General features: G+C 44.8%; 2 long non-coding RNA genes across 2 annotated transcripts in view; one reads left to right on the forward strand and one right to left on the reverse strand.

The window, feature by feature from the left end:
* LOC140721241 (uncharacterized) overlaps positions 1-13,515 on the reverse strand; it is a 100,112-nt gene that overhangs the window by 37,808 nt on the left and 48,789 nt on the right. The gene's annotated exons all lie outside the window — the stretch shown is intronic.
* LOC140721243 (uncharacterized) overlaps positions 1-13,515 on the forward strand; it is a 219,605-nt gene that overhangs the window by 1,783 nt on the left and 204,307 nt on the right. Inside the window, exon 2 of the long non-coding RNA XR_012097352.1 lies at positions 3,011-3,183. This is a non-coding gene — a long non-coding RNA (uncharacterized lncRNA). The remainder of the gene's footprint in view (positions 1-3,010; positions 3,184-13,515) is intronic.

Here is a 13,515-nt window from a genome sequence, read left to right on the forward strand (position 1 = left end):
ACTATGGCCGTGTCATCAGCGAACTTCTGCACATGGCAGGACTCCGAGTTATATTGGAAGTCTGATGTGTACAGGGTGAACAGGACCGGAGAGAGTACGGTTCCCTGTGGCGCTCCACATAGTTAGGCCACATCTGGAGTGTTTCATACAGTTCTGGTCACTCCCATTCTCAGAAGGATATCGGGGCTTTGGAGTGGGCGCAGAAAAATTTACCTGGATATTGCCTGGATTAGAGGGCCTGAGCTATAACGAGAGGTTGGACAAAATTGTGTCGTTTTCTCCGGAGCCTTGCCGGCTGGGGTGAGACTGGATAGACGTTTATAAGATTACCAGAGGATTAGAAGCCATGTCTCAGAAAGGCAGCGTCCATTAGCAAGGACCTCCAGCACCCAGGGCATGTGGTTTTCTCAATGTTACCAGCAGGTAAGGAGGTGCAGAAGTCTGAAGGCTCACACTCAGTGATTCAGGAACAGTTTCTTCCCCTCTGCCATCCGATTGCTAAATGGATATTGAACCCTTGAACACTACCTCACATTTAAAATATATAGTATTTCTGTTTGTTGCACGATTTTTTATTTATTCACAGAAACATAGAAAACCTACAGCACAATACAAGACCTTCGGCCCACAAAGTTGTGCCAACATGTCCCTACCTTAGGAATTACTATGGTTACCCATAGCCCTCTATTTTTCTAAGCTAGAATTTCTTTATTTTTCTCCAGTGTCTCCAGGTACCTATCCAAAAGACCATATTCTACCCACCTCTACCACCGTTGCTGGTAGCCAATTCCACACACTCACCACTCTCTGAGTAAAAAAACTTATCCATAACATTTCCTCTGCAACTACTCCCCAGCACCTTAAACCTGTGCTGTCTTTTCATAACCATTTCAGACCTGGGAAAAAGTCTCTGACTATCCACACGATCAATGCATCTCATCATCTTATACACCTCTATCAGGTCACCTCTCATCCTCCGTTGCTCCAAGTAGGAAAGGCCAAGTTCTCTCAAACTATTCTAATAAGGCATGCTCCCCAATCCAGGCAACATCTGTGTAAATATCCACTGCACCATTTCTATGGTTTCCACATGCTTCGTGTAGTGAGGCAACCAGAATTGAGCACAGTGGGGTGTGACCAGCATCACATATAGCTGCAACATTACCTCTCGGCTCCTAAATTCAATCCCACGATTGATGAACGTCAATGCATCATATGGCTTCTTAACCACAGAGTCAACCTGCGTAGCAACTTTGAGTGTCCTATGGACTGGGACCCCAGGATCCCTCTGATCCTCCACACTGCCAAGAGTCTTACCATTAATGTTATATTCTGCCATCATGTTTGACCTAACAAAATGAACCACTTCACACTTATCTTGGTTGAACTCCATCTGCCACTTTTCAGCCCATTTTTGCATCCTATCAATGTCCCGCTGTAACCTCTGACAGCCCTCCACACTATCCACAACTCCCCCAACCTTTGTGTCATCAGCAAACTTGCTAACCCATCCCTCCACTTCCTCATCCAGGTCATTTATCAAAATCACAAAGAGTAATGGTCCCAGATACACTGTAAATGATTTAGTTGTTTATTTTTATTATTTTGTTTTTTTTTCCTTCTATAATATGTATTGCATTGAACTGCTGCTGCACGGTTTTCAAATTTCATGACACACAGCGGTGATAATAAACCTGATTCTGATTCTGAGTGGACAGACAATCTATTTTTCCTGGGGGTTGAAATGTCTAATATATTTAAGGTGAGAGGAGATGTAAGCAGCATGTTTGTTTCTTTACACAGAACGGTGGGTAGCTGGAAAACTCTGCCTGGAGTGGGAGACCCGACTGGTCACGTGATCCCGTTTGCCCCTCCCATTTAACAGCAGATGGGCAGCACCTGTGCATCTGTTTTCGAGGCCCTGCCCTCTGGATGATGTGACACTCACTTCGCGCATGTACACTGTCTCCGGCCAGGCGGTGTTTTCTTTACCGCTCAGTGCTGAAGTGCATCATCTGTAGGATCGAGGGAAGGGTCCTCACCTCCTGGGTGGGGGAGCCAGGGGTCGGGATCACTGTCTGTGGGCCAAAGATACTGCGTTCCCATCGGTGAGTATTGAGACCGATCCCAAGCAGGGAGTTCCGATGTGGGTCGTGAGCCCCAAACTGAGGACCAATTACTCATTTATTTTCCGATTATCCAGTCTGGTCAAAAATGTGTCGACTTCACTTAACCTGCATTGAATGATCCAAACCTGGAGCCCAAGCAGTCTATTTCCGCAGAGTTGAAATGGGAGACCCACCAACAGGTCACGTGAGGCTGTTTACTGCAGATCTGCCCTACCCTTCACTTTGTGATGCAAGATGACGTGGTGTGTGCTCAGAGTCCCCGGATGGGTCAGGATGCTTCCTCTATGTTGTGTTGGGGGATCTGACGTTGGTCACTGAGTCCCGTTAACTTCCCCCAACTCGCCTCATTTCCTGAGGCTGCTCACATTTGTCCTTGAGCTTTCTGGCTGTTGTGTCTTCTCCCAGACTGGGGTGGGTGAGAGAGGAGAACGTCCCAGGTTGTGGGGATCTTTGATTTCACTGCCTGCTTTACCGAGGGACTGGGAAGTCTAGGGGGGAGAGTGGTTTCTGTGATGTGCACGTGGCCAAGTGGTTAAGCAATCTGAAGGTCATGAGTTTGAGCCTCAGGCCAGGCAGTGTGTTGTAGCCTTGAGCATGGCACTTAACCACACATTGCTCCTGCACGTTAATAGCCCAGATGGATCAAATCACCAAATCCTGTTCCTGTGTCTTATGTATTACCATGACAGAATGATGGCTCCTTCTTATCCCATATTGTTTTGTGATGTGTGAGGGACAATAAAAGATTGTTCACTGAGATTATTATATTTGGCTTCAACGTTTAAATTTCAGTGAGTTTTGTTCTTAGTAACATTAAGCAGAAATGTTTGGTTCTCCTTTTCATTGTTAATGTGCTTCATTATCTCTCTGGTTAATGTTAGACCTGCGGTGAGAGGTTTATTGGAAGAAAAACCCCAGCTGGAAGCAAACCATGGCTAAAGATGTGGGAATAGCAACAAGTGAACTGGCCCGAGGACTGAGAGCATCAACTGGAGAGAACAACTCCGAATCAGCTGACTTGGAGATCCCAGTGAGTCAGTGAGGAGGAAGTTTGGTGAGTCTCATTTACTCAAACACTGGTCCTTTATACATTACATACCTGTACAATAGAAGGTGGGAAATAGTTGGTGAGACTGAATGTGCCCAGAAGAACCATTTATGCCTCTGTCAGACACAGTTGCAATCACACCAGGTCTGGTAATGTGCTTCCAGCAGCCCAGCCCTTTAAAACCACTCCCACTCTGTGGAAGTCGAATCTGGATAAAGTCACTCTGAGACCATACGGTACAAACTCTTTATTCCAAGCACCCAGGGCTTACTTAGTTAGTCGCTCAAACAGGAACAGTCTGTGACTGTTCCCACCCAATCCACTAACTGACTAACAATTCCCCTTCACCACAGATATATCCATCCAGATACCCCCACACAAGACAGGCTGGAGCCAAAGATATTTACTACATGACAGGCTGTAGCCCCTAAAGACAAACTACAAAATAGTCATAATGGTTTACACACACAGAACAGACTGAAGCTATCCTATCTCTACATGTGAATGCGCAAGGAGATAAGCATCTTGAAACTCTAGCTAGCTACCCACAAGAAGAAACATGGCTCAGCACATCGGTTGATCATCAGCAGTTTCTTTCAGAAAAACAGGCTGCTATTGTTTAACGAAGTGTTAACCATTTTACAGACTTTATCCTTCCCTCCTTTTGATCATTACATTATCAACAACACAGTAACTTCTTACAGAGATAGCAACTGATGACAGCATTGACTTATCAGTGGGTAAAGACAGGGTACAACAGTAATTGTAACAAAGATATGTACAACTATTAGGACATAATGCAGTATCATGCCCCACATATTACCAAACAGGCCTTCAAAGATCACCATTTCGACCCTTCGGTGAACCCGTGTAAATCCTGCCCTACTTTCTTGATGCTGTCAATCTCCTTTGCAGTGTGCTCGGAGAGGGGTGTAATGTTAGTAGATTCATCAGGGATATCAGCAGCATTCTGTGTCAATAACAGCACAGGTTCCCTCTTTCTCAGCTGGGATAAACTCTAAAGCTGTACGATTCTGTATGACTGTTTGCCAGATTGCAATCATTTCAGTGGATATTTCTGTTACTTGGGCCTGTGTTTCTGTCAGGGCCCCTGCAGTGTTGTGGCCAGCTCCTCAAGTGCTGTAGCCAAATTGATGATCTCTCGTGAATTCCTGGCTACTCCATAGGAGAGAAAAGTAATCATCCAAAATTAATCAGTCTCAGTTGTTCCTCTCGGCTGCTGGGCACCTGCGGTTCTGGCTAGGATGCATGTTTCCCAGTACAGGAAGTTCCGTTTGATGGGGGCCTGAGACACCATCCCTCAAAACACTGACAGCCACAGTCATCTCTGTCTGGACCACAGATCCTCATCTCACTTCCCCGTATGTTATTTGAGAAAGCCCAGGCTGAGAGTTCCTCACTCTGGTTGAGCAGGATTACTGACATTGGAACCATAGTTTTACAATGCTGTGGAATTTCAGCACAAACCCAGCAGGACCCTAGTTCTACCTGTTTGGCATAGGTATGACAGAAAGATGGAAATGTGTTAACATGGGGGCCCCCGGATGCTGGGGCGAGCCCTCTCAAAGGCATAAACATGAACACCACTAACAACCAATACATTTTCCATTAGTCCGAGAGAGACCTTCTACTCAGTTCCTTCAGTAACATGTTTGGCGCCTAATGATGTATCCACCGAGATTGTCCCTTCAGTTTCACACCCATGTGAGTGGTCGGTAACACCTGATATGGTCCTCTCCTCCGAGGTCCGAAATTCCCTTAATCCCAGTTCTTCATCAGGAAAAAAAATCCCAGGTTCCATGGTGCAGAGTAGTTCTCTTCCTTGTAAGCCTGTCATACCTGTGAATGTATGCTTGGAAAATTTTGGTTAGTTGGTATATATATTTCCCCATGTCTTCCCCTCGGGTATGAATATCCAATTTTGCTGGTAGACTTTCTGGGAGCAATGGTACACAAGGGCTTAGTCCCCAGGGTGTCTTCATGGGCCATCCATAAATGATTTCAGCTGGTGACAACCCTGTTTTCCCCTGTGGGGTAACCCTCATGTGGAACTGGATAACGGTAGGACCTTCAACCAAGTGAGTCCAGTCTCCACTGTTAGTTTGGCCAGTTTACTCTTCAGAGTGCCATTGGCTCTCTCCACTGTGCCAGCGGCCCGTGGGTGGTGTACACAGTGGAATTGTTGCTTGATAGCTAGTTTGTTACGTACGCCTTTGTTTACTTTCATCATGAAGTGTGGGTCATTGTCAGAGCTCAGCATCTCTGGCAGGCCGTACCTGGGAATTATTTCCCGTAATAATACCTTCACAACAGTCATAACAGTATTAATGGTAGTTGGAACAGCTTCAATCCATCTACTAAACACATCTATAATAACTAAGCAGTATCTATAGCAATGTATTCTAGGCAATTCAATAAAATCAACTTGTAGACACGAAAAAGATCCACCTGTCAAGGGACTCGTACCCGGTGTGCAGGGTACAGGATACCAACCATTCCCTCCTTTCCCAGGTGTGTACAATTATGTATATAATCAACCAGTATTGGTAAAAACTGTCTAGGAACCCAAACCTGTCCCGCTGGGAGATCCAAAAACCTAGGTCAGGGTCTTTCTGGCACCCCATCTGGGACCACAGTTTTCACTCCTCCTCAGAGGCGTCCCCCTGAGAAGAACAAAACTCGAGGTAGCTGTAGAGCGGTGAGTAAGTTGTTTACAAAAGTGACATTACTAATGGGGTGGCCAGAGGAGGTCAGGAATCCCCACGTTCCCAGAGATCCCCGTAGTCATGTACAATTCCAAACGCTTAACGGGAGTCTATGTAAATGTTCCCACTTTAGTCTGTTGCTGGGATACAGGCACGAGTCAGAGCAAACAGCTCAGCCTTCTGGGTGGAGACAGCCGCTTCAAAAGATGCCTGTTCAATTACTTCACTGTCCGTCACTATCGCTTAGTCAGAATATCGTTTTCCTGCTCGATCCACAAAAGAGCTTCCATCCTCATAAAACGTTGCCTCGGACTAGAGGGGGTATTGCGGAATGGATGGGAGAGTCTGTCCTTCAGTCACAGTGATCCGGACGGGCTAGAGGGGGTATTGCGGAATGGATGGGAGAGTCTGTCCTTCTTTCACAGTGATCCGGACAGGAGGGCTGACTTCATGGACTGAAATTGCCCAGAGATGGGGTATAACGTCTTGGGTTCGGTCACTGTTAAAAGAATGTCTTACCAGATGTCCTGTTTTCACCTCAAACTCCTTCCAGTATCGGAGTTGGTCCACGGCAAAGTCTTGCCAGTCTCCCTCTGTGCTGGAGGCCTGTTTCGACAGGGTGTAGGCAAGGAGCCCTAGGCTCTTTGGCTTGAACCCAGGGCAAACCCTGAAGGTGGTATGGGGAACCACCAATCCTGTCTGTTGCCAAAAGAAATCTGGAACTTCAGCAAGAAATGCAATGCCATCTCTTCCTTTAACCTCTCCAATCACCATGACTGGGAATTTCTGTCCCTCGAGGAGTGCATAATATTAGCTTTCCTCAGTTGAGCACCACGTAGGGTCATAACACAGAGTCACATGAGAGTCGGCCGCTGGCAGAAGGGGTTCAAATGTACTGGAGTCCAGATAAAGTGCCCACCACTGGGTGGTCAGAAACTGAGGAAGCTATCAGTTGTTCGCAGTTCCAGCGTGATATCCTTGTCCGTGCATAGAATCTCGACTTCCAACGGACAGAGGAAGTCTCTCCCTATGAGATTACACCCCCGTCTGGTGGTGACTGTAAATGAAACCTCACACTGGTTCCCCTGGAATTCCACCTGCAGTGGCTGGGTACGTGAATACGTACGTTCCGTGCCTTTGAACCCTGACAGAGTGATTGTAGCGTCTGATAGCTGGAATCCCTTTTCCGATACTATTTCCTGATCGAGAGTCGTTGTGGTTGCCTCATATCAGTCATAAATGGAATTGGATTTCCAGCAACTTGCAATATTACACTGGGCTCTTCCTGAGGGTTGACACTCATGGTTGGAAGCATCTTCTTGTCAGTTTCTAAATGGGTTGTTGTCCCCACCTGTCCCTTGGTCGGTTTTTGTTCCCATTTCTGTTTCTCAGATATAGCCCGCTCGCGTCCTTCTTCCCGCTGAGCATATTCACCTTTAATATTAGTTCCCTTCGGGGTTGATGGGGATTCGATAGTTGGGTCCTAATGATATGTCAAAGCTCGTCGCATTCGATTTCGGTCATTGTCAGGCCAATCCATATTATTTGTTTTAATCATATTGGCTAACTTAGTTGGTAAGCATTGGAACAGTAGGGCATTGAACTGGGGGGACAGATTCCCATCATTAAAGTCTTGGTCTCCTGCGAAGGTGCCGTAGCAGGACACAAATCGCTCTCAATAGTCTGGTCCCCATTCCCCAGGTTTAGGTTTGCATTCAGGTACTTTAGTGATGTTTACAGGTTGCTGGAGAGCCCTTTACAAAGCTTGAATGATCTGGTCTGTCTGTTCATTCTCATTATGGTTTCTCGCCTGTAACTCCTGATAGGTTTGGTATCTCAATTCTGCCTTCCATTTCCACCCCTCATCAGCTGAGAGAATCATGCAGGAGAGACCGAATAAATCTTGCAGAGTCGCATTAAACATTTGTGTAGTACTGTGGACACACTGAGCAAACTGTGCTGGTTTTTCTTTTCTATCTGGGGCATGATTCATGATCATTATCATTTCTTGAGGCTTCCAGTCTGCATACACAGGATTCACTGAGGGCTGTCCCTTCTGCTAGTCCTAGGGGGAGCATTTGCTACTGCTGTTCAGGAGGATTTAAACTAATGTGGCGGGGGTATAGGAACAAGTGCAGAGAGACAGAGGGGTGTAAAATGAGAGTAGAAGCAAAAAGTTGTAAGGTGAAAAGTAAAAGTGACAGGCAGTCAAATCCACTGACAAAAATCAAAAAGGGCCACTTTTCAACATAATTGTATAAGTGTTGTAAAAACAAGCCTGAAGGCTTTGTGTGTCAATGCAAGGAGCATTCGTAATAAGGTGGATGAATTGAATGTGCAGATAGTTATTAATGAATATGATATAGTTGGAATCACAGAGACATGGCTCCAGGGTGACCAAGGATAGGAGCTCAACATCCAGGGATATTCAATATTCAGGAGGGATAGACAGGAAAGAAAAGGAGGTGGGATTGTGTTGCTGGTTAGAGAAGAGATTAACGCAATAGAAAGGAAGGACATTAGCCTGGAGGATGTGGAATCGATATGGGTAGAGCTGCGTAACACTAAGGGGCATAAAACGCTGGTGGGATTTGTGTACAGGCCACCTAACAGTAGTAGTGAGGTTGGGGATGGCATTAAACAGGAAATTAGAAATGCGTGCAAAAAAGGAACAGCAGTTATAATGGGTGACTTCAATCTACATATAGATTGGGTGAACCAAATTGGTAAGGGTGCTGAGGAAGAGGATTTCTTAGAATGTGTGCGGGATGGTTTTCTGAACCAACATGTCGAGGAACCAACTAGAGAGCAGGCCATTCTAGACTGGGTATTGAGCAATGAGGAAGGGTTAATTAGCAATCTTGTCATGCGAGACCCCTTGTGTAAGAGTGACCATAATATAGATAGATAGATAGATACTTTATTCATCCCCATGGGGAAATTCAACCTTTTTTCCAATGTCCCATACACTTGTAGCAAAAACTAATTACATACAATACTTAACTCAGTAAAAATATGATATGCATCTAAATCACTAACTCAAAAAGCATTAATAATAGCTTTAAAGATGGAGAGTGACATAGTTAATTCAGAACCAAATGTTCTGAACTTAAAGAAGGGCAACTTTGAAGATATGAGACGTGAATTAGCTAAGACAAACTGGCAAATGATATTTAAACGGTTGACCGTGGATAGAAACATAGAAAATAGGTGCAGGAGTAGGCCATTCGGCCCTTCGAGCCTGCACCGCCATTCAGTATGATCATAGCTGATCATCCAACTCAGAACCCTGTACCTGCTTTCTGTCCATACCCCCAATCCCTTTAGCCACAAGGGCCATATCTAACTCCCTCTTAAATATAGCCAATGAACTGGCCTCAACTGTTTCCTGTGGCAGAGAATTCCACAGATTCTCCACTCTCAGTGTGAAGAAGTTTTTCCTCATCTCGGTCCTAAAAGTCTTCCCCTTTATCCTTAAACTGTGACCCCTCATTCTGGATTCCCCCAACATCGGAAACAATCTTCCTGCATCTAGCCTGTCCAATCCCTTTAGAATTTTATACATTTCAATAAGATCCCCCCTCAATCTTCTAAATTCCAGCGAGTAAAAGCTTAGTCGATCCAATCTTTCTTCATATGAAAGTCCTGCCATCCCAGGAATCAATCTGGTGAACCTTCTTTGTACTCCCTCTATGGCAAGGATGTCTTTCCTCAGATTAGGGGACCAAAACTGCACACAGTACTCCGGCTGTGGCCTCACCAGGGCCTTGTACAACAGCAGTAGAACCTCCCTGTTCCTATACTTGAATCCTCTTGCTATGAATGCCAACATACCATTTGCCTTTTTCACCGCCTGCTGTACCTGCATGCCCACTTTCAATGACTGGTGTACAATAACACTCAGGTCTCATTGCACCTCCCCTTTTCATAATCGGCCATTCAGATAATAATTTGTTTTATTGCATATGAATGTTGAGGAACAAACTAGAGAGCAGGCCATTCTACATTAGGTATTGAGCAACGAGGAAGGAAATGTTGTCGTGCGAGACCCCTTGGGTAAGAGTGACCATAATATGGTGGAATTCTTCATTAAGATGGAGAGTGACATAGTTAATTCAGAAACAAAAGTTCTGAACTTAAAGAAGGTTAACTTTGAAGGTATGAGACGTGAATTAGCTAAGATAGTCTGGCAAATGATACTCAAAGGGTTGACGGTGGATATGCAATGGCAAGCATTTAAAGATCACATGGATGAACTACAACAATTGTTCATCCCAGTTTGGCAAAAGAATAAACCAGGGAAGGTAGTGCACCCATGGCTGACAAGGGAAATTAGGGATAGTATCAAGTCCAAAGAAGAAACATAAATGAGCCAGAAAAAGCGGCATACCTGCGGACTGGGAGAAATTCAGAGACCTTAATTAGGAAAGGGAAAAAAGGTTATGAGAGAAAGCTGGCAGGGAACATAAATTACAGCTTTGTGAAAAGAAAAAGATTGGTCAAGACAAATGTAAGGACCTTTACAGTCAGAAGCAGGTGAAATGATCATAGGGAACAAAGACATGGCAGACCAATTGAATAACAACTTTGGTTCTGTCTTCACTAAGGAGGACATAAATAATCCTCCGGAAATAGTAAGGGACCGAGGGTCTAGTGAGATGGAGGAACTGAGGGTAATACATGTTAGTAGGGAAGTGGTGTTAGGTAAATTGAAGGGATTAAAGGCAGATAAATCCCCAGGGCCAGATGGTCTGCATCCCAGAGTAGCCCAAGAAATAGTGGATGCATTAGTGATAATTTTTCAAAACTCCTTAAATTCTGGATTAGTTCCTGAGGATTGGAGGGTGGCTAATGTAACCCCAGTTTTTAAAAAAGGAGGGAGAGAAAAACCGGGGAATTATAGACCAGTTAGTCTGACGTCAGTGGTGAGGAAAATGCTAGAGTCGGTTATCAAAGATGTGATAACAGCACATTTGGAAAGAGGTGAAATCATTGAACAAAGTCAGCATGGATTTGTGAAAGGAAATTCATGTCTGACGAATCTTATAGAATTTTTTGAAGGTGTAACTAGTAGAGTGGATAGGGGAGAGCCAGTTGATGTGGTATATTTAGATTTTCAAAAGGCTTTTGACAAGGGCCCAACAGGAGATTAGTGTGTAAACTTATAGCACACGGAATTGGGGGTATGGTATTGATGTGGATAGAGAATTGGTTGGCAGACAGGAAGTAAAGAGTGGGAGTAAATGGGACCTTTTCAGAATGGCAGGGAGTGACTAGCGGGGTACCGCAAGGCTCAGTGCTGGGACCCCAGTTGTTTGCATTATATATTAATGATTTAGATGAGGGAATTAAACGCAGCATCTCCAAGTTTGCAGATGACACGAAGCTGGGCGGCGGTGTTAGCTGTGAGGAGGATGCAGGGTGATTTGGATAGGTTAGGTGAGTGGGCAAATTCATGGCAGATGCAATTTAATGTGGATAAATATGAGGTTATCCATTTTGGTTGCAAGAACAGGAAAGCAGATTATTATCTGAACAGTGGCCGATTAGGAAAAGGGGAGGTGACCTGGGTGTCATTGTACACCAGTCATTGAAGAGAGGCATGCAGGTACAGCAGGCGGTGAAAAAGGTGAATGGTATGCTGGCATTCATAGCAAAAGGATTTGAGTACAGGAGCAGGGAGGTTCTACTGCAGTTGTACAAGGCCTTGGTGAGACTGCACCTAGAGTATTGTGTGAAGTTTTGGTCCCCTAATCTAAGGAAAGACATTCTTGCCATAGAGGGAGTACAAAGAAGGTTCACCAGATTGATTCCTGGGATGGCAGGATTTCATATGAAGAAAGACTGGATCGACTAGGCTTATACTCACTAGAATTTAGAAGATTGATGGGGGATCTTATTGAAACGTATAAAATTCTAAAGGGATTGGACAGGCTAGATGCAGGAAGATTGTTTCCGATGTTGGGGGAGTCCAGAACGAGGGGTCACAGTTTAAGGATAAAGGGGAAGACTTTTAGGACCGAGATGAGGAAAAACTTCTTCACACAGAGAGTGGAGAATCTGTGGAATTCTCTGCCACAGGAAACAGTTGAGGCCGGTTCATTGGCTATATTTAAGAGGGAGTTAGATATGGCCCTTGTGGCTAAAGGGATTGGGGGTATGGAGAGAAAGCAGGTACAAGGTTCTGAGTTGGATGATCAGCCATGATCATACTGAATGGTGTTGCAGGCTCGAAGGGCCGAATGGCCTACTCCTGCACCTATTTTCAATGTTTCTATGTGTGGAAAATTAGAATCTCCCACAATCACAACCTTGTGCTTACTACAAATATCTGCTATCTCCTTACAAATTTGCTCCTCCAATTCTCGCTCCCAATTAGGTGGTTTATAATACACCCCTATAAGTGTTACTATACCTTTCCCATTCCTCAATTCCACCCAAATAGGCTCCCTAAATGAGCCCTGTAATCTATCCTGTCAAAGCACTGCTGTAATATTTTCTCAGACAAGCATTGCAATACCTCCCCCTCTTGCCCTTCTGATTCTATCACACCAGAAGCAACGAAATCCAGGAATATTTAGTTGCCAATCACACCCCTCCTGCAACCATGTTTCTCAAAAAGATACAACATCATTTTTCAGTTATCAATCCATACTCTAAGCTCATCCACCTTTCTTACAATGCTCCTAGCATTAAAATAGATGCATTCAAGAAACTTTCCACCTCTTCCTCTCTGTTTATCCCTAAACAACTTTATTATCTCTTTTTTTTCCTTCTCCCCTACATCTTCAGTCTGAGCGCTCCTACATCAGGGAGGAAGTTCAAATCAGCTCCGTGTTAAAAGTTTAGCCATCACGGTGACTGAAGGCAGCTGCAGGTTCATGAGGGACTGTTACTGTCAGATTCTGCAGTTCTTGCGGCTGCTCATCGCACCCAGGACTGAACCCTGGTCACTGAGCATTGGAGGAGTCTGTTCTGCTGATGTTAGCCTTAAACTAGACTGGTGTTTAATATTGTGGATCTGTGAAAGATAAATCAGTTCTGTATCAAATCCCATGTCACAGGTACTTACTGTCTCTACCACACTTACAATGTACACTAGAGAGGCCACTCGGCCCATCTGGTCCCTGCCCATGTTTCTGTTCTATATCAGTTTATCAAAATCTCTCCCTGTTGTTCCCCTCTCACTCTCCCTGAGATGACAGGTTGCAACTAGTCACCACTCCGTGGGATAGGAGATTTCCCGTGAATTTCATGGAAACATATAAATGCACAGCACATTACAGATGCTTTGTCCCACATTGCTGTGCCGACCATGTATCTTACTCTAGAAGCTGCTTAGAATTACCCTGCCACATAGCCACCCATTTTCCTAAGCTCCATGTACCTATCTGAGAGTCTCTTAAAAGACTCTATTGTATCCGCCTCTACCACTGTCACTGGTGGTGCATTCCACACACACACCACTCTTTGCTTAAAAAACTTAGCTCTGACATCTCCTCTGTCCCTACTTCCAAGAAGCTTAAACTGATTACCCCTCGTGTTAGCCATTTCAGCCCTGGGGAATAAGCCTCTGGCTATCCACACGACCAATGCCTCTCATCATCTTATA

This window comes from Hemitrygon akajei, unplaced genomic scaffold (assembly GCF_048418815.1).
Source record: "Hemitrygon akajei unplaced genomic scaffold, sHemAka1.3 Scf000053, whole genome shotgun sequence".
Classification (NCBI taxonomy): Eukaryota; Metazoa; Chordata; class Chondrichthyes; order Myliobatiformes; family Dasyatidae; genus Hemitrygon; species Hemitrygon akajei.